The 23,527-nt window shown below is 45.8% G+C and overlaps 1 pseudogene; it reads left to right on the top strand.

The window, feature by feature from the left end:
- The window catches only part of LOC117510987, a 95,302-nt pseudogene extending 74,101 nt beyond the window's left edge, over positions 1 to 21,201 (top strand).
- The last annotated feature ends 2,326 nt before the right edge of the window (positions 21,202 to 23,527 follow it).

The raw sequence follows: 23,527 nt of genomic DNA, 5'->3' as shown, positions 1-23,527 counted from the left end.
TCTTGTATTTTCTTTCTTTTTCATTAAAAGCCCTGTAAGTAAGCATTTGTGTCATGAATGTACTAAATGTGTGATTGTACAACAGGAATCCATTGATTTGAAGCCACACTGGGTGGTCCTGATGAAGAGGTGTGTTATAAATAGAAAATAAACAGCTTGGTTAAGTTAATCTCTCCTGAATAAAGATTCTGCTGGCCTTTGGCAGGATGGAGGCAGAAAACAGCCAGTAAACAAAAAACATCTTTGTTTCATGTTCAAGACATTGATTAAACTTTTCTGTCTCTTCTCTCTCTTGTCCTCTTCTGCCTGACTCTGTTCTCTCTCTCAGTGCGTGTCAGGATATGTGGGGACCAACTGCTCTGATGAGATCAATGAATGTTTCCCCAACCGTGCCAGAATGAAGGCACCTGCATTGACCTGATCAATACCTACAAATGCTCTTGTCCCGGGGAACCCAAGGTCAGCAGACCCCACGCACAACTCTCCACACCACTCTGTTTCTCCAACCATATCCTCCTTGTCTCCACACTTCATTAATTAGGCTTAACAGCACCCTGACATGTCAGAAAACTCTTCCCCACAGACTCTTCATCCATCCCTGCACCTACTTGTCAATACACCATTGATTTTTCTCTCTCCATAAGTAAAAGGTAGTGTGTTGTAGTGCGGTCCAAACTGCTGCTGGAGTTGTGCTTATCCCCAAATAAAAAAGCAACCTGTTGGGATATTTTTGCAAATCAGGAAGCTGAAAACACAGATGTTTTGGTTTAAATGGAATATGCTTGGGAAAAAAAAAGAAAACTTGTGATAGGATACATTTTTGGAGCTTGTTATTGTAGTTTGTACACATTTTCAATACAAATAACAAGATTGAAAAATTGCCTGAAGGAACAGACATGGACACATTAAAGTAGATTGCAAAGTAACAACTTCATGCCACAGATTCACTGTTGCATTTCCAGTATAAACTGCAGCTTTGGGTGTGATGTGTTGATACCTGTTAAAAGCAGTGCCTCTCACCTCTTCCTCAGGTGTGCACTGTGAGATTAATAGTGATGACTGCCACCCCATTTACTGACCCCCGTCACCAAAGAGCCCAAGTGCTTCAAACAGGGGCCAAGTGTGTGGATGGTGTCGGAGGATACCACTGCATCTGCCCTGCAGGCTACGTAGGGGAGCGCTGCGAGGGAGACGTCAACGAGTTGTCTTTCAAATCCATGCGACCCTCAGGGGACACACAACTGTATCCAGCTAAACCAATAACTATCGCTGCGAGTGTCGCACTGGATATACAGGTAAACAGCCATTTCTCCTGTGCCAATTTAACATTGCAGATTCAGCACGGATTGATTTGTCGACCCCGAATGCAAACAAGGGAGCAGCGATGGGACGTCTTACAGAAAGAAGGGAAGAATATGTGTACAGTCACTAATACGTTTTTTAGCTCTGTCGTAATTGGTCCACTAAATATGGGCCTTTTATAGTCATGCTTTGGATTATTGTACTTTTAACAAAAAGTAAAGATATAATATTGGTTATATTAAACTTAATCTTAAGACTGAAATATGTTTTCCATGTTCTGCCTCCTCCTGTCATTATGGATTCACATCAAAAATGCATTTGTTCCTTATCCAAATCAGAACCAACCTTTTGTTTTTAAGTAATGTTGCTAACACTGTCTACTGGTGACAGACCTGTACTGTTTGTCCCTCTGTAGGCCAGCGCTGTGACACCATATGTTGATGGCTGTAAAGGAAAGCCCTGTTGGACACGGAGGGACCTGTGCTGTAAGCCAGTAACACCCCAAATGGTGTCATCTGCAAATGGCCTCGGTGAGTGCACAAATGTGTCACTGTTGAGACGATTTGTAACAAGGTTCTGGCAAGGCACAGATGGATACAGCCAATATGATGGTATTAGAAATGCCACAAAATAAATATCAGGTAGCAGTTCTGCTCTGTATGTCTCACTGACCTTTCAGCTTCATGTGTCTGTTTTAGCTGGCATTTTTAGGCCTCTCCATCCTCTCAACAGCCAGTTCAGGTGGTCTGACTGTCATCTGTGTCTTGACAACTCTCCCAAACCCCCGCATGCCAAAAACCCAAATAGAACCTGCCTAAATGAATAAATTACTCCTCGGCACATGTGCAGCCGGCGCAATGCCACAGCTGCACAGCACCTGTCAAGCCCACAGTGCTGGACCACACCCCTCTACAAAATCATACTGACTCGGATTAGTGCTCACAGTACTTAACATCACAACTTAGTGTCACCATCTAAATGCCTGACTGCAACCTACACCCGAAAATCTATAACAGACCTTGTGTGGAGCAGTATTTATGCTCAGAGTCAGTCCTCACATGTGACTGTATGACTGGATTTCTTTCCCCTCATATAGGTTTATATATACACACGCACGCGTGTGAATACACACACATGCACACTCACATTTGCCCTGCTGACAGAAAACACACACACACACAGTAAAAGTGTGTAACCAGTCAATGCAGCTTGCTTTCTGAGCCAGTGGTTCTATTTATATTCACCTCAGCACTTTTCAGTTTATAATGATTTTCATCCCCCAAAAAATAAATAAAAGAAGCACATTTGCAGAAGCCGAATTTTATCTGAACATTGTTTCTCATGTTTTCATAATCTGGTTTCTGCTTCAGATGATATTATTCACTGCTTTGCAAAGGTATAGAATCAGACATGTATGAAAACAGTTGAGTATTTTAAGGACATTAAAAATGCACACACTAAGATGATATATGCAGACAAAAGAAAAATAAAAGCCAAAGGTCATCTTTAAAACCAGAACCACTCACAGAAAAGCCACCATTCTGCAGCAGAACTTATCCAAACTGTTTTTGTTTTTAACTTGTCTGTCTTTGTTCTCTGCTTGCAGGCTTTTACCGGCTCAACATGTGAATATGATGCACGTGCCTGTGGAAGCCTGCACTGCTACAATGGAGGAACCTGTATCTCTAGTCCCAAGAATCCCAAGTGTCTGTGTACTTCATCCTTCACAGGGCCTGAATGCCAGTATCCCACCGACAGCCCATGTAACTCCAACCCCTGTTACAATGGCGGCACATGTGAATACACCTCAGAGGAGCCACACTACCACTGCGTGTGCCCCTCCAACTTCAACGGTCTGCGATGCCACATCCTGGATTATAGGTTTCCGGGAGGGTTTGGCCGTGACATCACCCCGCCGTCAGACGTGGAGGTCAGCTGTGGGATTCCAGAATGTGAAGAGCACAAGCAGAACAAGTTCTGCGATTCGGGCTGTAACAACTATGAATGTGGCTGGGATGGTGGTGACTGCTCACTCAACTTCAACGATCCGTGGAAAAACTGCTCAGCCTCCCTGCAGTGCTGGCGCTACTTCAACAACGGAGAGTGCGACTCACAGTGCGACAACTCCGGGTGCCTCTATGATGGATTTGACTGCCAGAATCTGGATGGACAGTGCAAGTGAGTGATCCATTTTGTCTACCTGTATCTTAGACAAGTATTTCAATCCCATGTTTTTGATAGCTTTTGAAGATTAATTATAAAGCATTTCACAAGTTATATTTGTATTATGATTAACGATATCATTTAATTTGTACCTAATTTTTAAAGATTACAGTGGTATAATTTTTTTTCAGTGTAATGTTGAATTTTTTTTAATTGGATTAAATTGGCATGGTGCTAATTATACAGCAAACAATAAACAACTTGTAACATAAAGGCTGAAACAGGCCACAACAGTAGTTCATATTCTTCTCATTGATCAGATCATGCTGTTATATTCTGATTTAATATTTAGCCACAAGTTGTAAATCACAGTAGCATTATGTGGCATTTTTTTTTTTTTCTGAGAAGCTTTGTAAAGATTCATAGCGTGAGAATTGTGCTCGATGCATCAAATGCCATGCGTGCTGACAATACTTGACAAAATAAATATCCATACTCTCATATCTGTTTCTCCTCAGTCCCATGTATGACCAGTACTGCAAGGACCACTATGCTGACGGCCACTGTGACCAGGGTTGCAACAATGCTGAGTGTGAGTGGGACGGCTTGGACTGCGCCAATAACATGCCTGAGAAGTTAGCTTTGGGTCAGTTGGTCCTGGTGGTTCTTATCGTACCTGAGCAACTTCTCAACAACTCCTTCGGCTTTCTGCGCGAGCTGAGCCGTGTCCTCCGCACCAACGTGGTATTCAGGAAGGACACCAATGGGGAGATGATGGTATACCCATACTATGGGAATGAACATGAGCTGAAGAAGTACAACTTCAAACGCTCTTTGGACACATGGTCAGAGACTCCTGGGAAAGTGCTGAACCTGGTGAAGAGGAACCTGCACGGTGTGGCAGGAGGGAGAAGGCGAAGGGAGCTGGATTACTTGCAGATCAAAGGGTGAGGAAGAGAATAAACAAATGTTTTCGTCCCTGACTAACCCATGCAATTTTTAAAGTTTGATGCACCAAACATTTACTTTTTAACCATGAATTTTTTCTGATCAACTGATCAGAAAAGATAGCATTACCTCTGGAGAGATACGGTATATGTATTTATTTCTTTTTGTGTGTATATACAGTTCTATTGTCCACCTGGAGGTAGACAACCGTCAGTGCTTCCAGCAGTCCACAGAGTGTTTCCAGAGCACAAATGATGCTGCAGCCTTCCTTGGGGCTTTGGCATCCAGACAGAAACTGAATGTTCCTTACACCATCGAAGCTGTGTTCAGTAAGTATATTTTATGTTGCTCAGTTTAAAGATATTAAGGTGCTTAATACAAATTCCATCAATTGGGCTGCCAAAGGGCATATTTCATGCTGACGCCGTCCTGATGAAAAAAATTAAGGTCGGATGCAAGATATAAAATTTATTGCGTTCCACATGTTCAAAAATGGATTTTTAGAAAACCATCTCTGTTTTGGTTTTTGTTTTTTTTTTTCCTCTCTTGGAGCCGGAGTCCCTGTCTGTTCCTCTGTGTCCTGTCTGCACTGTGGAGGAGGGGGGCGGGGCTGTGTTTGAATGTGTCACAGTGCAGTGACGACCGACACAGGGAGCACAATGCAGAGTTTTACAAACATATTTTTAAATTTTTCTTGTCTTTCAAAACCTGCTCTGAGTGTCTGTGTGTCTTCGCTGTGTTAAACTAAAAACACAGCTGCAGACCACCGCGCATTAACAACAAACACTAAGGCCCCCTCCAAAAAAATATGCCTAAAATCTCTTTCTGAGGACAACATAACGTAAAATGTGCTCATAAAACCTTCTTACCTTTCAATCAGGTCAGGCTTTCCATATAAATACACAAATTCTTGCTTGCCCCTGCTCAGAGACTGCAAACCAAAGGTGCATCCAGACATGGTGTGGTGTGGGGAGACGTGCCCTCCACAACACCCCTTGATTAAAGGTCCACTTTTGAATACATTTTTCATACTACTGCTACTTATTGTTGGGAAAGTGTAGGAACACGGACCCACAACAGGGGGCGCAAATGAACGGACAATGGAATAGGTCAAATAACAACACTTTACTGTTGCGAACGTGCACAACAAACACAACAAATTACAACAATGGACAAGTTCAATTCACAGAAGGTGTCGTGTGGGCAGGCTCGAAGATAGGAGACGCCTCCCAAGTAGAACCGGAACCACACGGTTTCCTCCGCCACAGGACCCCGGGAATACTGGAGCCGCCAAGTTCCGAACTCCCAGGTGGCCACTGCCTCCGCGTGTCGGACCTGGTACTGCTGGCGAGGAACAAGAACACAGTTAACGTGGGCGCGTTTGCACCCAGCAACCTGTACGGCAGGGAAGCTACCTCCACCTCTCGTTGGGGAAAAAAGTCTGCAATCACTCACAAAAATCACAAAGGTTACTGTCAAGCAGTCAGCTGAGATTATTACCTTCCAGGTAGAACGATATCTCGGCGATGAGGTGGAGATGCCGTCCTGCTGATATACCCCAGTGATAATTGCCGTCAGCTGTCTCATGTGATGGGTGACAGCTGTTACCGAGGCTTGCTCCTGTGGGGCGGCGGCGCCCTCTGGTGGTGGTGGGCCAGCAGTACCTCCTACATCAGCGGCCCACACAACAGGACCCCCCCCTCAACGGGCGCCTCCTGGCGCCCGACCGGGCTTGTCCGGGTGCGACGGTAGAAGTCGGCCAGGAGGGCCGGGTCCAGGATGAAGCTCTTCTTCAACCCAGGAGCGTTTCTTCGGACCATACCCCTCCCAGTCCACCAGATATTGAAAGCCCCGGCCCATCCGACGGACGTCCAACAACCGGCGCACTGTCCAAGCCGGCCGCCATCGATGATCCGGGCAGGAGGTGGTGCCGGACCGGGTGTACAGAGGGGCGAGGTGTGATGGGGCTTGAGCTTCGACACATGAAACACAGGATGGATCCGCAGTGAGGCTGGAAGCTGAAGCCTCACTGCGGCGGGATTGATGACCTTGAGGATTTTAAACGGTCCTATGTACCTGTCCTGTAGTTTAGGGGGAGGCCACTTGTAGTGGATGTCCTTTGTGGACAACCACACTTCCTGCCGGGGCGATACGTAGGGGCCGTGGTCCGCCGCCGGTCTGCATGGGTTCTTCGCCCTCATACCGGGCCTTCAACAAAGCAGAACGGGCGGCGCGCCACACCCGACGGCACTTCCGCAGGTGGGCCTGGACCGAGGGCACACCGACCTCCCCCTCAACCACCGGGAACAACGGGGGCTGATACCCCAACCCAACCTCAAAGGGGGAGAGGCCGGTGGCTGATGACACTTGACTGTTGTGGGCGTACTCGATCCAGGCCAGATGAGTACTCCAGGCCGCCGGGTGCGCGGCTGTCACACAACGCAGTGTTTGCTCCATTTCTTGATTGGCCCGCTCTGCTTGCCCGTTGGTCTGGGGGTGATACCCGGACGAGAGACTGACCGTGGCCCCCAGTTCCCGGCAAAAGCTCCTCCAGACATGCGAGGAGAACTGCGGACCGCGATCGGAGACGATGTCTGATGGTATCCCATGCAGGCGGACGACGTGGTGGACCAGGAGGTCCGCCGTCTCCTGGGCCGTAGGGAGCTTCGGGAGGGCCACGAAGTGGGCCGCCTTGGAGAATCGGTCCACTATCGTGAGGATCACGGTGTTCCCTGGGACGGCGGGAGGCCCGTGACAAAATCCAGGCCGATGTGGGACCAGGGGCGATGAGGCACGGGCAGCGGCTGTAGCAGTCCCGGAGCCTTGCGAAGGTCGGCCTTGCCCCTGGCACAGGTGGTACAGGCCTGGATATAGGCCCGGACGTCGGCCTCCAGGGACGCCCACCAGAAGCGCTGCCGGACAACTGCCACGGTTCTTCGCACCCCTGGGTGACAGGAGAGCTTAGAGCCGTGACAGAAGTCCAGGACTGCAGCCCTTGCCTCTGGTGGGACGTAAAGTCTGTTCTTTGGTCCAGTCCCGGGGTCCGGGCTTCGTGCCAGGGCCTCCCGGACGGTTCTCTCTTACGTCCCAGGTGAGGGTGGCCACGATAGTGGACTCCGGGATGATGGGTTCCGGTGGATCCAACAACTCCGCTTTGACCTCGTCTTCGTGTACCCGGGACAAGGCATCCGACTTCTGGTTCTTGGTCCCGGGCCGGTAGGTGATGCGGAAGTCAAAAACGGCCGAAGAACAGTGACCAGCGGGCTTGCCTGGGATTCAGCCGCTTGGCGGTCCTGATATATTCCAGGTTCCGGTGGTCAGTGAAAACCGTGAATGGCACGGACGTTCCCTCCAACAGGTGTCTCCACTCTTCAAGAGCCTCTTTCACCGCAAGGAGTTCTCGGTTGCCGACGTCATAGTTCCGTTCAGCCGGGGTCAACCTGCGGGAAAAATAGGCACACGGATGAAGGACCTTATCGGTCTTCCCACTCTGGGACAGCACAGCTCCTATCCCTGAGTCCGAGGCATCCACTTCAACCACTAACTGGCGACTAGGATCGGGCTGCACCAGAACGGGTGCAGACGAGAAGCGCCGTTTCAACTCCTTGAACGCGGCATCGCAACGATCCGACCAGGTGAAGGGGACTTTTGGTGAGGTCAGGGCTGTCAGGGGGCTAGCAACCTGGCTGTAGCCCTTAATGAACCTCCTGTAGAAATTCGCAAAGCCGAGGAACTGTTGCAGCTTCCTACGGCTTGTGGGTTGGGGCCAGTCTCTCACCGCTGCAACCTTGGCCGGATCAGGAGCGACGGAGTTGGGGGAGATGATGAACCCCAGGAAGGACAAAGAAGTGCGGTGAAACTCACACTTCTCGCCCTTAACAAACAGCCGGTTCTCCAATAACCGCTGCAGGACCTGACGTACATGTCGGACATGGGTCTCAGGATCCGGAGAAAAGATGAGTATGTCGTCTAAATATACGAAGACGAATCAGTGCAGGAAGTCCCGCAAGACATCATTAACCAATGCTTGGAACGTCGCGGGAGCATTGTAAGACCGAACGGCATGACCAGGTACTCAAAATGACCTAACGGGGTGTTAAATGCCGTCTTCCACTCGTCTCCCTTCCGGATCCGAACCAGGTGATACGCATTCCTAAGATCAAGCTTGGTGAATATCTTGGCTCCATGCAGGGGCGTGAACACCGAATCCAACAAGGGTAAGGGGTATCGGTTACGAACCGTGATTTCGTTCAGCCCCCTGTAATCAATGCATGGACGTAATCCGCCATCCTTTTCCCCACAAAAAAGAAACCCGCACCCATCGGGGAGGTGAATTCCGGATCAACCCGGCAGCCAAAGAGTCCCGGATGTAGGTCTCCATTGATTCGCGTTCAGGTCGTGAGAGGTTGTACAGCCTGCTGGACGGGAACTCAACGCCTGGAACCAATCAATGGCACAATCATACGGGCGGTGCGGGGGAAGGGTGAGTGCCAGATCCTTGCTGAACACCTCCGCAAGGTCATGGTACTGCACCGGCACCGTCCCTAGATTGGGCGGGGCTCTGACCTCCTCCCTGGCCTGGGAACCGGGAGGAACCGAGGAACCTAAACATACCCGATGGCAGGTCTCGCTCCACTGGACCACTACCCCGGACGGCCAATCGATCCGGGGATTGTGCTTCAACATCCAGGGAAAACCTAAAATCACACGGGAGGTGGCCGGAGTTACAAAAAACTCGATCTCCTCCCGGTGATTCCCCGACACCACCAGAGTTACTGGTGGTGTCTTGTGGGTGATTGGAGGGAGTAGGGAGCCATCTAGTGCCCGTACCTGCACAGGCGAGGTAAGCGCCACCAGAGGGAACCCTATCTCCCTGGCCCATTTGCTATCAAGCAAATTCCCTTCTGAGCCCGTGTCCACCAGTGCTGGGGCCTTCAGGGTTAAATCCTCATAAAGGATTGTAACTGGGAGTCGTGTGGCGATGTGGGTGTGTCCCACGTGAACGTCTCGGCCCCCCCCTAGCCCAGTGTCTAGGGGCGGGCGTTGGTGTTTAACCGTTCGGGGCAGTCTCGTACCTGATGCTCAATCGAGCCACAAACAAAACACGCTCCGCGGGCCAGCCTCCTTTGTGTGACCGGTGCCCTAAATGTTGCCCTACTCGTGTCCATAGCTTCGTCAGCAGGGGGAGCTGTGATCGCATGGAGCGCAGGGGCCGTGGAGCGTGGGGAGGGCGGAACGCGGTCGGAACCGGAAGGGAGAGGGACGACGCGTGCCTGGCCACGCCCTTCGTCTCGTTCCCGACGGCGCTCATTTAACCGATTGTCTAATCGTATGACAAGATCGATAAGCCCATCCAAATCCCGCGGTTCGTCCTTAGCCACCAGGTGCTCCTTGAGGACCAATGACAGTCCGTTTACGAAGGCGGCGCGGAGGGCAGTGCTATTCCAGCCGGACCTCGCAGCCGCGATGCGGAAGTCGACTGCATAGGCAGCTGCGCTCCGGCGCCCCTGTCTCATTGACAGCAGCACGGCTGAAGCGGTCTCTCCTCTATTAGGGTGATCGAACACTGTTCTGAGCTCCCTCACAAACCCATCATATGTCAGAAGGAGCCGTGAACTTTGCTCCCAGAGCGCTGTAGCCCAAGCGCGTGCCTCACCACGAAGCAGATTTATCACATAAGCTACTTTGCTAGCGTCGGTCGCGTACATGACGGGACGCTGTGCGAAGACGAGCGAACACTGCATAAGGAAATCCGCGCACGTCTCCACACAGCCTCCGTACGGCTCTGGGGGGCTTATGTATGCTTCAGGGGATGGTGGGGGGGGTCGTTGGACAACCAGTGGAACGTCGCTGTCACGCACAGGGTCTACGGGAGGGAGAGCCGCAGCGGCGCCCGGAGGGCGCGCTTCCACCTGCGCGGCGAGAGCCTCCACCCTGCGGTTCAGGAGGGCGTTCTGCTCGGCCATCAAGTCTAACCGAGTCGTGAAAGCGGTGAGGATCCGCTGCAACTCACCGATTACCCCTCCTGCGGACGCCTGTGCGCCTTGTTCTTCCATTGGCCGTTCAACAGCCGGTTGACGCCCCTCGGGATCCATGACGCTGGCCGAGATATCCTGTTGGGAAAGTGTAGGAACACGGACCCACAACAGGGGGCGCAAATGAACGGACAATGGAATAGGTCAAATAACAACACTTTACTGTTGCGAACGTGCACAACAAACACAACAAATTACAACAATGGACAAAGTTCAATTCACGAAGGTGTCGTGTGGGCAGGCTCGAAGATAGGAGACGCCTCTCCAAAGTAGAACCGGAACCACACGGTTTCCTCCGCCACAGGACCCCGGGAATACTGGAGCCGCCAAGTTCCGAACTCCTAGGTGGCCACTGCCTCCGCGTGTCAGACCTGGTACTGCTGGCGAGGAACAAGAACACAATTAACGTGGGCGCGTTTGCACCCAGCAACCTGTACGGCAGGGAAGCTACCTCCACCTCTCGTTGGGGAAAAAAGTCTGCAATCACTCACAAAAATCACAAATGTTACTGTCAAGCAGTCAGCTGAGATTATTACCTTCCAGGTAGAACGATATCTCGGCGATGAGGTGGAGATGCCGTCCTGCTGATATACCCCAGTGATAATTGCCGTCAGCTGTCTCAGGTGATGGGTGACAGCTGTTACCGAGGCTGCTCCTGTGGGGCGGCGGCGCCCTCTGGTGGTGGTGGGCCAGCAGTACCTCCTCTTCAGCGGCCCACACAACACTTATAATAATTTTAATAACTAAAATGTTTAAATCATTATTACTCTGGGCCTAAATGTTACTCTAGTTCTGGACTAAGATTAATTGATGAGCATATAAAAATAGTTTTAATTCATTTAAGTTCTGTGAAGCAATATCTTTTTTTAAAGTAATGTCTAAGATTGGCATCACTGGATTTGTTTGAGGTTTTAGTTTTAAAATCAGGTCAGTTAGGATGAGGGAAGCCAAAAATATGAAAATGATTATGGCTCTTACGGTTCGTAATCTTATCAAACAAACGTGTTGGTTGTGATATCAATTTTGGTTATAAAGGCAAAGAAAAGGTGAAAATGTGCAAAAGAAAATACAAATACAACACACATTACACAGTACAACTAAATTAAGGGGGATCAGGGTGAGAAAATGGTCATCAGAAAACCCTCTAGAATGCATCCCTGGACATCAAAAATCCAATATGTTTTGGGGGGCCTTGAGCAGGCCTAAAGCCCCTTTCACACCAGGCCCACTTCGAGTTGCTTTGTGTGGCATCATGACGATGCAGGAATGTCTGCGTCAGGTGCACGCAGAAGGGGGCAGAGAGGAGGTGAGGAAGCAGCCTGCAGGTTCTCTGCACAGAGGAATCAGAGTGCACAGTTTGGCTGCAGCCAGACTGTGCACTTTGATTTCTCTTCTAGTTTATATTTGTTCTTGTGCTGAGCTGCAGGTCTGCGCTCTGATTTCTGTTATAGTTTATCTTTTTTTTTTTGACCACGAGATGCGTGCGCGTGAATGAACCGTCTGCGAGTAAATGTGGAGATGTCTGGAGTTATACTTGATGTGGACATGTCCTGTCTCTGGCAATCAGTCTGTGAGCAGGACTTATGTCCTTTTTTGTCCTTTAATAGAATGATGAGAGAGTTTGAGCGGAAAGTGAGGAGCTGCAGCAGCCAGACAGTTTTTTTTTCTTTTAATTGTCCACATGTGCGTTCGTGAACGAATCGTCCGTGAGTGGACTGGAGATGTCCGGACTTTTTACTGGCTGTGAACATGTCCTGTCTCTGGCAATCAGTCTGTGAGCAGGACTTTTATGGACTTTATTTAAACACAGTTGTGAGAAAATTTAAGAGCCAGGAGCTGCAGCTGCAGTCAGCATTTTTGTTCTGTGCTCTTTGAGCGTGTAGTTTTACTGCATTATATACACAGTATAAAAACAATCCTGCGTGATTTATATTTCAGGAACAATGGAACACAGCAGGAATCATAAATTAGCGTCGGGTAACGTATTATGAGGGTGTGGCTTCCAGTCATGTTGAGTGCTGTCGCTTTGCCCCAACATGCGTTGAAACCACTTAATTTCTGCGTCGAGCACAGGACGCAGAAAAAAATTAAACATTTTTAATTTTTGGCGTCCGATTTGCTTCGTCCTTTGTGCTTTGAGCTACATCGTCTCAGCACTGGGTTGCTTCCACGTGGCGTTGTCATGACGCCGCACAACGCAACTCGAAGTGGGCCCAGTGTGAAAGGGGCTTAAGACCTCATACCAACAAAAGTCCACTTTCACAAAAAAAGGACCCCCCCCCATTTCACATGCTGGCTACAGGCCTGGGATGTTAATTGGTCTTGAATGAAATAAAAGCTCTAGAAACGCTGTCCCCTTAAAATGTGTTTATCCTGAAGTATTTAAATAATGTGTAGGTTTTAATGTATTTTTATTGTAAAGGGACTGCATTTCTGTAGCAGTTTTCATCTGAAGCAGATGCTCAAAGCACTTACAGTGATGCCTCACATTTAACACACACGCGCCAGTGTTAGTGTGAATGCAGAGCAGCTGAACTGCACACCAAGAGCAACTTTGGGATTAAGGACCGTTCTCTAGGGTGCATTGTGTTTCTGGTTTGATGGGGACTTGAATAGAGGATCTTCTGGTTTAAACCCACCTTTTTAATCTAAACTATCACCAGGAGGATTCGTGTTGGTCATATGAACCACATATAACATATTATCTATCTGTCTCTTTCTTTACTTACATTCATAAAGTATAATAGAGCTTCACACTAGATAAGAATTAAAAGAGATTTGAAGGTTCCTCCTTATATCACATTAAATGTATATTTTGTCTAATTAATTTTGTTTCATTGAAAATGCTTATTTACACATTTCTGCATCATTGTGTAACTGCTGCATATTTGCAGTTTGATGACAAAAACACTGATTTATCTCATCACACTCTTTACACAGGGCACATGTGGCTCTAGTAGGTCTTTTTTCAGTTGTACGTGTTAAGCAGTTTCAATAAAAGTAAAGTCCCTTCGGCTGCTCCCTTGTTTGCACTCAAGGTCGCCACAGCAAATCCAAGGTGGATCTGCATGGTGAATTGGCACAGGTTTTACGCCGGATGCCCTTCCTGACGCAACTCCACATTACATGGATAAATTTAACAAAAAATTCCTTTAGCACTCACTCATTTAAACAGAAACTCACAGTTTTGTGGCCATCCTCCAGATTAAGCACAGTTAACTCTGTGGTGGCTCCAAAATACCAGACGGATGCCCAAAGTGCATTCCAGTCCTGTGAAATCACCAGGTTGTCTGTACACATCCTACGTATGCTTTTGTACCTGCTCAAGAATATTTGTACACTGTATCACCTCTACAGAGTTTAGGGTTAGGGTTTCTGCAGGGTTATTAGTCAGCATTGTCTTTTGTTTGCTTGTTTCAGAATAGGTGGTCCTCATTTTTGAGACGTTCTCATGAGTAAGAGCCACATTTTGTTGTCGAGCCATAAATACTCTTAGACCAGTGAGCAAGAAAGACACACGTTCTTCCACGCACTCAAATTAAAGTCATCCGCCGCACCGTCCTATCGGGTCCTAACCTTAGTGCGCTTTGATTGTATATTTGTTATGCAGCAGTTGTGAATCTCATGGCCTAAACAATCAATCCCTTTCCTCTGTGTTTAAATCCATTGGCTTCAGGCTCTAAAATGGTTAATTGCTTCAAATCAACTCATCCAACCCCCTCAGTCACACAGTATAACACTGTCTCTCCCTTTCAAAGACATGTACACATATATGTCTACTGATAAACGTACGCACACTCGCGTGTACGCCTGCACACACTTCATCCTGTAGCGTGAGGGGCTGCTGCAACCTTCACCTCACTGAATGTAATACCAGGACTTAATGCATCTCTAAGGGTTTCAGTTGGGGGAGTTTATCATTTCAAAATCGTTAGTGAAAAAAAAAGAGAGAAGAGGAAAATTGATCGGGAGTGTGCTAGAAGTTGGGAGTCTTTGTTATCTTGAAAATCCTAATAAATCCTTCGTCTTTACAGCTTAAAGCGCGTGCAATAATTTGAAGTTCATTAATCCCTCCTCCTTTTTTTCTCTTAAAGAAGAAATGGTAAAGTTGTCTCTTGGTACCCTGGGTTGAAAAAGAAGAGAGGAGGTGTTGGTGTTCTTGCTCCCCACCCGCCCCCCCACTTTTTATCACGCCCCATCCCTTTTTTCCTCTTTTGGTGAAAAGTGGTTAGCAACTCTGATTATTACTGAGTGGATAGAAGAAGCTAGCTTGAGGAACAGTGAGGATCGTAAGTAAGGTTCTCGGAGTTGCGGATAAACTAGAGCATTTTGAACCAGGAAACGTGAGGCGAAGAAAAGCTGGACTATCTCTACTCATATGCTCAGACTGATCTTGGGCGTTGTGGTCTCTTGTTTGTCGGTCCTTGTCTGTCGCCCAGTTTTTTTCGTGACGATGTTGTCCCTCTTCCTACCAGGCAATGTGGACCCCCAACCAAAACAGGAGCTCTACCCCATCTATTTGGTGCTGGGTGGAGTTGGCATACTGGCCTTTCTCATAGTGGGGATGGTGGCTGCCCGAAAGCGCCGCCATGAGCACGGACGCCTGTGGCTCCCTGAGGGTTTCAAGACGGCAGAGTCTAGCAAGAAGAAGAGACGTGAACCGGTTGGAGAGGATTCAGTGGGATTAAAGTAAGTTTACATTTATGAACTGCCGGCGCTTTGTGTCATTGCCCACACGTTTTTGTGCAGGTCATAGGAAGTTCTCAAGGACAAAGCGTTTGTGAATTATCAGTCAAATTCTGGATGAAAAAAAGAGCACATTTTCTTGGTCAGTGCAGATTTAAGTGCAAATGAATTGACTTATTAGGATAGAAGGGTGGGATGTGGATTTAATCAATGCTTCTGTTTTTCGGCATTGCTGTGCCATCAGGACGATTGGTTCGGCTGAGGTGGAAGCTATTGTGTGAAGATTTTCTCAGTTTTTTTTTTTTGTTTTTTTTTTTTTTTTTTTTGCTTTACTATAGGCCACTGAAAAACACCTCAGACATATCCCTTATGGATAACCCCCAGAATGAATGGACAGAAGATGAGCCTTCAGACGCAAAGCATTTCAGGGTAAGGAAACAGAAATATAATATGTACAATACAGCAAAGATTCATTTTAATAGCATTTTTTGTTCATTGACAGCAACTTGGTCTCCATTTTTCTGAGAAACACTTGTATTATTACTTAATAACTAGTAGTTTGCACATGAAATTGCTGGTATAAATTTTCAAAACTTTTAAAGTCATTTTAAATTTTTAACTGTAGTCCTTTTGAACAATTGAAAAAAAAGTTCTTTTTAAGAAGCTTTTTCCATATATGTTGCACCTTGCACATCCTTTTGTCCTGATTTTTGTGGATCTTACATTTGACTGTTTGTGTAACAGTTTGAAGAGCAGGCTGTATTAGAAGTGGGTGACCACACCGACCATCGCCAGTGGACCCAGCAGCATCTGGATGCTGCCGATCTACGCATACCATCCATCGCTCCCACACCACCCCAGGGCGAGATTGAGAGTGACTGCATGGATGTTAATGTCCGTGGTCCAGGTCGGTCACAACATCTGTAGCAGCTCTTCATATATATGTATGTGTGTGTGTGTATATATATTCATATATAATATCATAACTGTTTAAAAAAAGCAAGAAAAGTAAAATTGTATAGTTTTTTTTTTTTTTTTTTTGGGCACTGAAGATTTTTCAAATTTTGAAACATTCAACATGTTCAGTTTCTGTATTTTTATTTTACTTTTTTTGACAGCACATTTCCAGTTTTGTGTGTGTGTGTGTAGATTCTCTCTTGTGTGCAAATATCTGTGTGTGTGTGCGTGTGCACATGAGCGTGTGCGCGAGTGCATGTGCACGTAGCAGTTGCTAAAGTCTCATGTCCTCAGGGCAGCGGTTCTTCTTCAAAGCAGCCAGCTGGAAGCCAGACGCCTGCGGGAATACACTGATTCCTAATCAAATTAATCATTGGACATGTAATGGACCAATGTTTTCTCTTCCACTATACAATAACTAATAAATGTTCCATATGCATAAACCCATTTTAGTAATAAGTGCTTAATTCCTTGAAGAATAGTCAAAAAGACAAAAAAAAAAAAAATCAAAGTACTTGAGCAAATACTTGAGAGCTCACTTTTTCCTCTGCCGTAGATCAGTGCACTTGAATAGAGGGAGTCTGCAAGATCTGGCGCTTGTTATCCCTTTGAAGAGGAGAAACCCTATCCAAGCAGACTGGCTGTTCTGCCTCTCACATTTAGATATTAATGCTTCGTTTTTCCAGCAGCTTAACTTTAGCAAGCCTCGACCTCTATCCCCCTAGCTTTGCTTCCTTCTGAAGCTGCTCTTGTGCCCCTGGTCTTGATGAGAATCTGTTATCGAAATGAGAGAGCTGTGATGATTCCACCCATGCAGAAGTATCAAATCCAAATTCGATTTGTTTGTTTCTGTGTTTTGATCTTCCTGGAGCTTTGAAGTGCAGCCTCCTGCCTTTGTTCCTGCATTTACCTGAGCCTGTGCTGATTGTGCAGTCTTTAATATGGCATCCTACTCGCCTGTCTTTCCAGATGGTTTCACACCCCTGATGATTGCATCCTGCAGCGGAGGAGGTTTAGAAACAGGCAACAGCGAGGAAGAGGAGGATGCCTCTGCCAACGTCATCAACGACTTCATTTACCAAGGAGCTAATCTTCACAACCAGACCGACCGAACAGGTGAAACTGCTCTTCACCTGGCTGCTCGCTATGCCCGTTCTGATGCTGCCAAGCGGCTTCTGGAGGCAAGTGCAGATGCAAACATCCAAGACAACATGGGCCGGACACCTCTGCATGCTGCCGTGGCAGCTGACGCACAGGGGGTGTTCCAGGTGCGTAACAAATCCTATGGATTTATTGGTGAAGTGGTGTGGTTTCATTTATTTTATATGAAGAAATAATTGTAAAAGCAGTAAAAGATCAAATTAAAAGAAAAATGTTTCAGATAAATTTTGTCAATGATTTTTTTAAACAAGAGGCAAATAACGGATAATATAAGAATATTACAAATAAAATGCAAAAAAAGTGCTTGAATGTACTTTATGAATTCATTTTTTAACGACTGAGATGTGAATATGTACTAAGTGCTGGTCAACAGACAGTTTGGTATCACTGCAGGGGGACTTCCCTTTCAACCAGTTACTGTATGTTGCATGGCATGGATCTGTGTTTGGAAATCCAGGGGCACTATTTGGTGGGAATACTGCCTTGTCCTAACACTCCTGTGTGAGGTGTGGCAGGAGAAATGCTTGAAATGTGTCTTCTTCTTCAGCAGATGACTCGTGTTAATATTTAGATGATGACTGATTTGAGGTTGGTTATTTTTTACAGATTCTGATCAGGAACCGTGCCACAGACTTAGATGCCCGCATGCATGATGGCACCACACCTGTGATCTTGGCTGCCAGGCTTGCAGTGGAGGGCATGGTAGAGGAGCTCATTAACTGCCATGCTGATGTCAATGCCACTGATGATTTTGGTAAGGTTTCTACGACTGATGGAAAGTTTATTTCTTCCATGTCGTGGTGGAAGGTGTATGTGTACACATACATATGCTTCTGACTGTAAAATAGTACGTTTAAGGTGTAACAGCAGTGTTTATATCTCTTCAGGTAAATCAGCACTGCATTGGGCCGCAGCTGTAAATAATGTCGAGGCAGTCATTGTGCTACTGAAGAACGGTGCCAACAAAGATATGCAAAACAACAAGGTATGAAAAGAATCTGTTTCTGCACTCAGTATTATGAAACTGTAGTCCAGGGGTGGTCCTCGAGAGCCACCTTCCTGACACTTTTAGTTGTCTCCCTGCTCCAACACACCTGAATCCAATGAAAGACAAGTCTTTCATTGGATTCAGGTGTGTCTCGAGGACCGAACTTGGCCACCCCTGCTGTAGTCAAACAACTTTTCTGAACATTCCATTGTCATTTGTGAATCTCTTTCTTGTGTGCTTCAGGAAGAACGCCACTTTTTCTGGCTTCCAGGGAAGGAAGCTATGAGACTACCAAGGTCTTACTAGACCACTTTGCAAACAGAGAAATTACTGATCACATGGACCGGCTACCCAGAGACATCGCCCAAGAAAGGATGCACCATGACATTGTGCGGCTGATGGATGAGTACAACCTGGTACGAAGTCCTCCCATGCATGGAGGCTCACTCGGCACCACCATGTCTCCTCCTCTTTGCTCATCCAACGCTACCTAGGTAGCATGAAAGCAGCCCCAGCCTCAGGGTCAAAACCAGGGCAAAAAGGGCCCGTAAGCCCAGCAGCAAGGCAATTGGGTGCAAAGATGGTAAAGATAGAAGGTGAAGAAGAAAAATTTTCCAGGATGGAAAATCTGGCAGCCTCCTGGACAGCTCAGCTGTCCTTTCCCCAGTGGACTCTCTTGAGTCTCCCATGGCTATGTCTCTGATGTGGCGTCACCGCCCATGATGACCTCCCCTTTCCAGCAGTCACCACCTGTGTCCCTCAACCATCTGCAGGGTATGACTGATGCACACATGGCTGTAAACCACATGGTGATGCCCAACAAGCAGGAGCTAGCCCGTATGCAGTTTGACCCGCTTCCTCCCCGTCTTACCCATCTGTCTGTGTCTGGTTCCAGTAGCCAGGGGCCCATAAATGGCCACTGTGAATGGCTTTCTAGGATGCATGGAAACATCAGCCAGCCAAGCCAGTTCAACCCCATGAGAGGGGCACCTGGAGGTTTGCACCAGGGAGGACAGCACAACCTCATGACCTCTGTCCACAACAGTCACCCCACCACTGGCTTGTCACAGATGTTGACCTATCAAGGAATACAGAACACCCGACTAGGCCCTCAATCCCACATCTTGCAGCAGCAGCAGGCTCAACAGATGCAGAACCTCCAGCAGCTCCAACAACAGCAGCAGCAGAGCATCCAGCTGCAACACCAGAGCTCAAACACAACCGCCGACCAGAACTTCATCAGCAGTGAGCTCAGTTCTTCAGAACTCCAGCAGGGGACAGGGAACGCTAGTTTGCCCATCCACACCATCCTACCACAGGAGACCCAGATTATGCCCTCATCCATCAGCCAGTCAATGCCCAGTACACAGTTCCTGACCCCACCCTCCCAGCCACAGTTACTCAGCCCTGTGGACAACACCCCAAACCATCAGGTGCAGGTGCCTGACCACCCTTTTCTGACTCCCTCACCGGGTTCCCCTGACCAGTGGTCAAGCTCATCTCCACATTCAAACATGTCTGATTGGTCTGATGGCATTTCAAGTCCACCAACAAGCATGCAGTCCCAGATTGGACACATACCTGAACAATTCAAATAAGCTCACATCATGAAGTCCACCTGAGCTGCTGATATATATATATAGTTTTTCTTTTTGTCATGAAAAGAACACTCTTGGTAAACTAGAAGGAAAGAATAAACCTGTAAATATTAGATGACGCATCTTTGATACACTTTTATACTAACAGCAAGACATGTTTCATCCATTCCTTTTATTTATTAATGTCTTATTTATACATATCACCTACTGCCAAATACGTTTGTGGATCTGTGATGTTGGGAAATATGTGACGTGTATGCCCCAAAATCCTTTAGTCGTTTTCATTCGTTTCTGCAGTGAAATGTCACAGCACACACAACACACTGGGTATTTATTTACATGAAGACTTTTTTAAACTTTTGTTTTTTCAGGAGTTCTCTTGTTTATAAACAAAAACGTAGCTTGGTTGGGGGTGATAAGGGGCATTTTATAGAGCACATTTTAAGTTCCAGTGTTATATGTTCAACCTCTGCAAAGTATTCATCTGTTGATTTGATTTTTTCTTTAAAGTTGTGTAACATTGGCGTCTCATGTATTTCATATATTTGGTGCACAGATCCTGTATGATATTTGAGTTGTTTTCTACAGTTTTCACTCTAGTGTTGTGCACCTTTTTATACTCAGTGGAACACAATGTTGTGCCTCTATTTTTGATTGCATTCTTATGAAGTATGTATACAGTATGATGTGATATTTTGTACAGTGTCCAGCCATCTTTGGAGATTGGCAGTTAAAACAGGCTTTAGTATCTGTTATGTCTGTGGAGAACTGGCCTGTTGGCTGCAGTTTATGTGGTCCAGAGAGAAAAGGAAATGTTTCCCCTTTCCCTCTTGTTAGTTTGAGCCTATTGGCTATGTTGTTCCGTTTGTAAATATCTTATGCATTTCCTCTGTAATTGAGATTTTGTTTAAGAAATCTGATCTCTAATCACAGTTTTAATAGCTCTTGCATCAGTCAGCAGTCTGAACTGTCAAACAGAAACTAATATTTTTACCGTCCCTTAAGCAAATCAATTTGAACTATATAGATTCAGTATATTATTATGAGGCTTTTTTAATATAAAAATGAAAAGGTAAAAATTGAAGTTTAAGAAAATATATATTTATTTACTGTTCTGTAACTTAAAAAAAAAAATCTATCCATGTGCATATGTCTGAGTACACTTTGCTAAAATGGAAAACTGTTGGCTAAAGCGCACTGTTGTGTCCATTTTTATTGGATAGTTTGAAAAATGTTCCAAAATGTATCTTTGAAAAGTTTCATTCTAATGTTATGATATCCAAGAAAAATATTTTTTCTTTAATTTTCAGTCTGTAAAAAAGTTTATTATAATAAAAAGCACTTGCGTGCTAGAACTTATACAGCTTTTTTGTGTCTTCACAAGATTAAAATTTTCTTTGCATATTTTTATTAATCAGTTTAAGTTTATTCAATTTGTAGAACGCCAACTCACGACAGCATTGTCCTAAGGCGCTTCACACAAATCAACCCAAAAACATTAAAATGAATTAAAGTAAAAAGCACAATTAAAAACACAAAAGAGTAAAAGAAATATTAAATATTAAAAGAAATAAAAAGCACAATAACAATAAAAAGCATAGTGACAAATATGCTAATTAAATGAGAGGGAGAATAAATTTGTCTTCAATCTGGCTTTAAAGGTGTCCACAGAATCTGACTGCTCTATAGATACTGGAAGACTGTTACACAGAAAGGGAGCACAATAAGAGAAAGCTCTTTGCCCCCGGAGAGTTTTTATTCACCCTAGGAACACAAAATTAGTAAAAAGAAAAAAGTGTACAGTATATTTGAAGACCACTCAAGAGATGTGTATGTATGTCATCTCGGAGCACAATACCCAAGTACTGAGTATAGACCGTATGGACCATACTGACCCCATGATCAGACATTGGTGAAGGTGGTAAGTAAAACACTCCCTAATTGCTTTTATTAGTCCTCAGCCTATTACAGGCTCAAGGGGTATTGTTGTCGTCACCTTGGCGACTGGGCAGGCAGGCATTGGGTGGCATCAGCTATTGGTTTGTTAAAGTGAATGGCCTGGAATGGAGAGGCCTAGGGTCACCAAACTTACAGGAACGTGCATCAAGTGAAGACCTCAGTCAAGTAAAAAAATGGATGACCTTGATCTTGAGGTCAAGATCACAGTTCAAAAGCTCTTGCTAACACCACAGGAATTCTGCCAATAAGGGATTTCACTGCCATGGTGGCTGAGGGGTACCACCAGCAGCCACCAGTATTTTTTATTTTGCAGAAAGAAACCTCAAGCAGACAAGACTCAGTGGGGTTGCCATCTGCTATGGCCATTATAATGACAGAGAACAGAAGGTGAAGAAAATGAAGCAACATGACAGGAAAATAAGACAAATAAATGTGGCTAATGGTGCACAGTGACGGGATAATAAAATTGAATACATGCTGAGTTCCTGAGAACAGTACAGGCACTGTATGTATGTCAATGCTACATCTCAATTATTCAGATAGGAAATAGCCAGAGGTTTGCTCTACACATACTCCACCTCCCAGTGGTTCCCAACATAACCTGTGATAGTAATTTTACTTTTTAAATTACCGGTGTTACTTTTCTCTTTGTCCTTATTGTTTTGCTGCTCCCTCTAGAGGTCATCACAGTGGACCATCTGTCTTCTGCATCTTGCACTGTCACACAGACACCTAAAGCATCTTCTTAGACCTTTTCATGCCTGGCAGCTCCATTCTCTGCGTGGTCTTGATATACCCCACATCACTTTTCCATTACTTTTCTCAAGATAAAAGGGTAAATGGACTGTTTATGCAGTATTTCTCCATCTATGGCAGGCACTTTACAATGACATGTCACATTCACCCCTTTACACACACACCGATGTCAGGGTGCTGCCATACATGGTGCTCAAGGGCATCATAGTGGTGGTAATGGGAGTGAGTTAACTGTTGCTACTCTTTCACCTTCCCCGCCCACATTTTCCTATCTGGTAAGAAACTGAACCTATAACCTGCTCACAAACCCCCTCGACTACCGCCTGATAGATAGAAAACACCATTTTACATAGCATGTCTCCCTCTAGTGACAAAAATTGACTGACTCTTGTTTGAGACAAGCTGCACAAACACCCATTCACATGCAAAACGTTTGGAGCCTGTTAAACTTTGACAGAACTGTTGACAGATGAGCTAAAAAAAAATGTTAAAACCCTGAAAACACTGAGCTGTTTCTGAAAATAATTCAGTACTTTGAGATATGCACACTGGAAGGACCACAATGGAAGCAAGTGCGATTTACACTTTATGTATTATCCTCTGCATTTTATTTGGATGTGTATTTTGCATGTATGATTCCCCCACCACCACCACCACCAAATTAAAACCAACCACCAAAGGAAAATACATAATTCCTAGGCCCTGATGGTCATTGGTGCCAATACTTAACCTTGGATTCTGTATAGTGCAGCAGATAAGAGAATATTTAGAGAAAAATCCTGCAAATGGTGATACAAGCATCAAGTTTAGCACAAATACTCCTTAGACATTACTCTTTTGAAAAACAAAAAACTAGCCACTTGAATTTTCAGTAGGCGGCCAGGTTGGGGACAATTGAAGAATTACACGGGTCAAAATTAAAAATGCTCCAGTCAAATGGAAAACTATGCTACATTATTTGTCTGATCATAATG

This window comes from Thalassophryne amazonica, chromosome 5, assembly GCF_902500255.1.
Source record: "Thalassophryne amazonica chromosome 5, fThaAma1.1, whole genome shotgun sequence".
Taxonomy (NCBI): domain Eukaryota; kingdom Metazoa; phylum Chordata; class Actinopteri; order Batrachoidiformes; family Batrachoididae; genus Thalassophryne; species Thalassophryne amazonica.
This window is presented reverse-complemented; position numbering and strand designations above follow the sequence as displayed.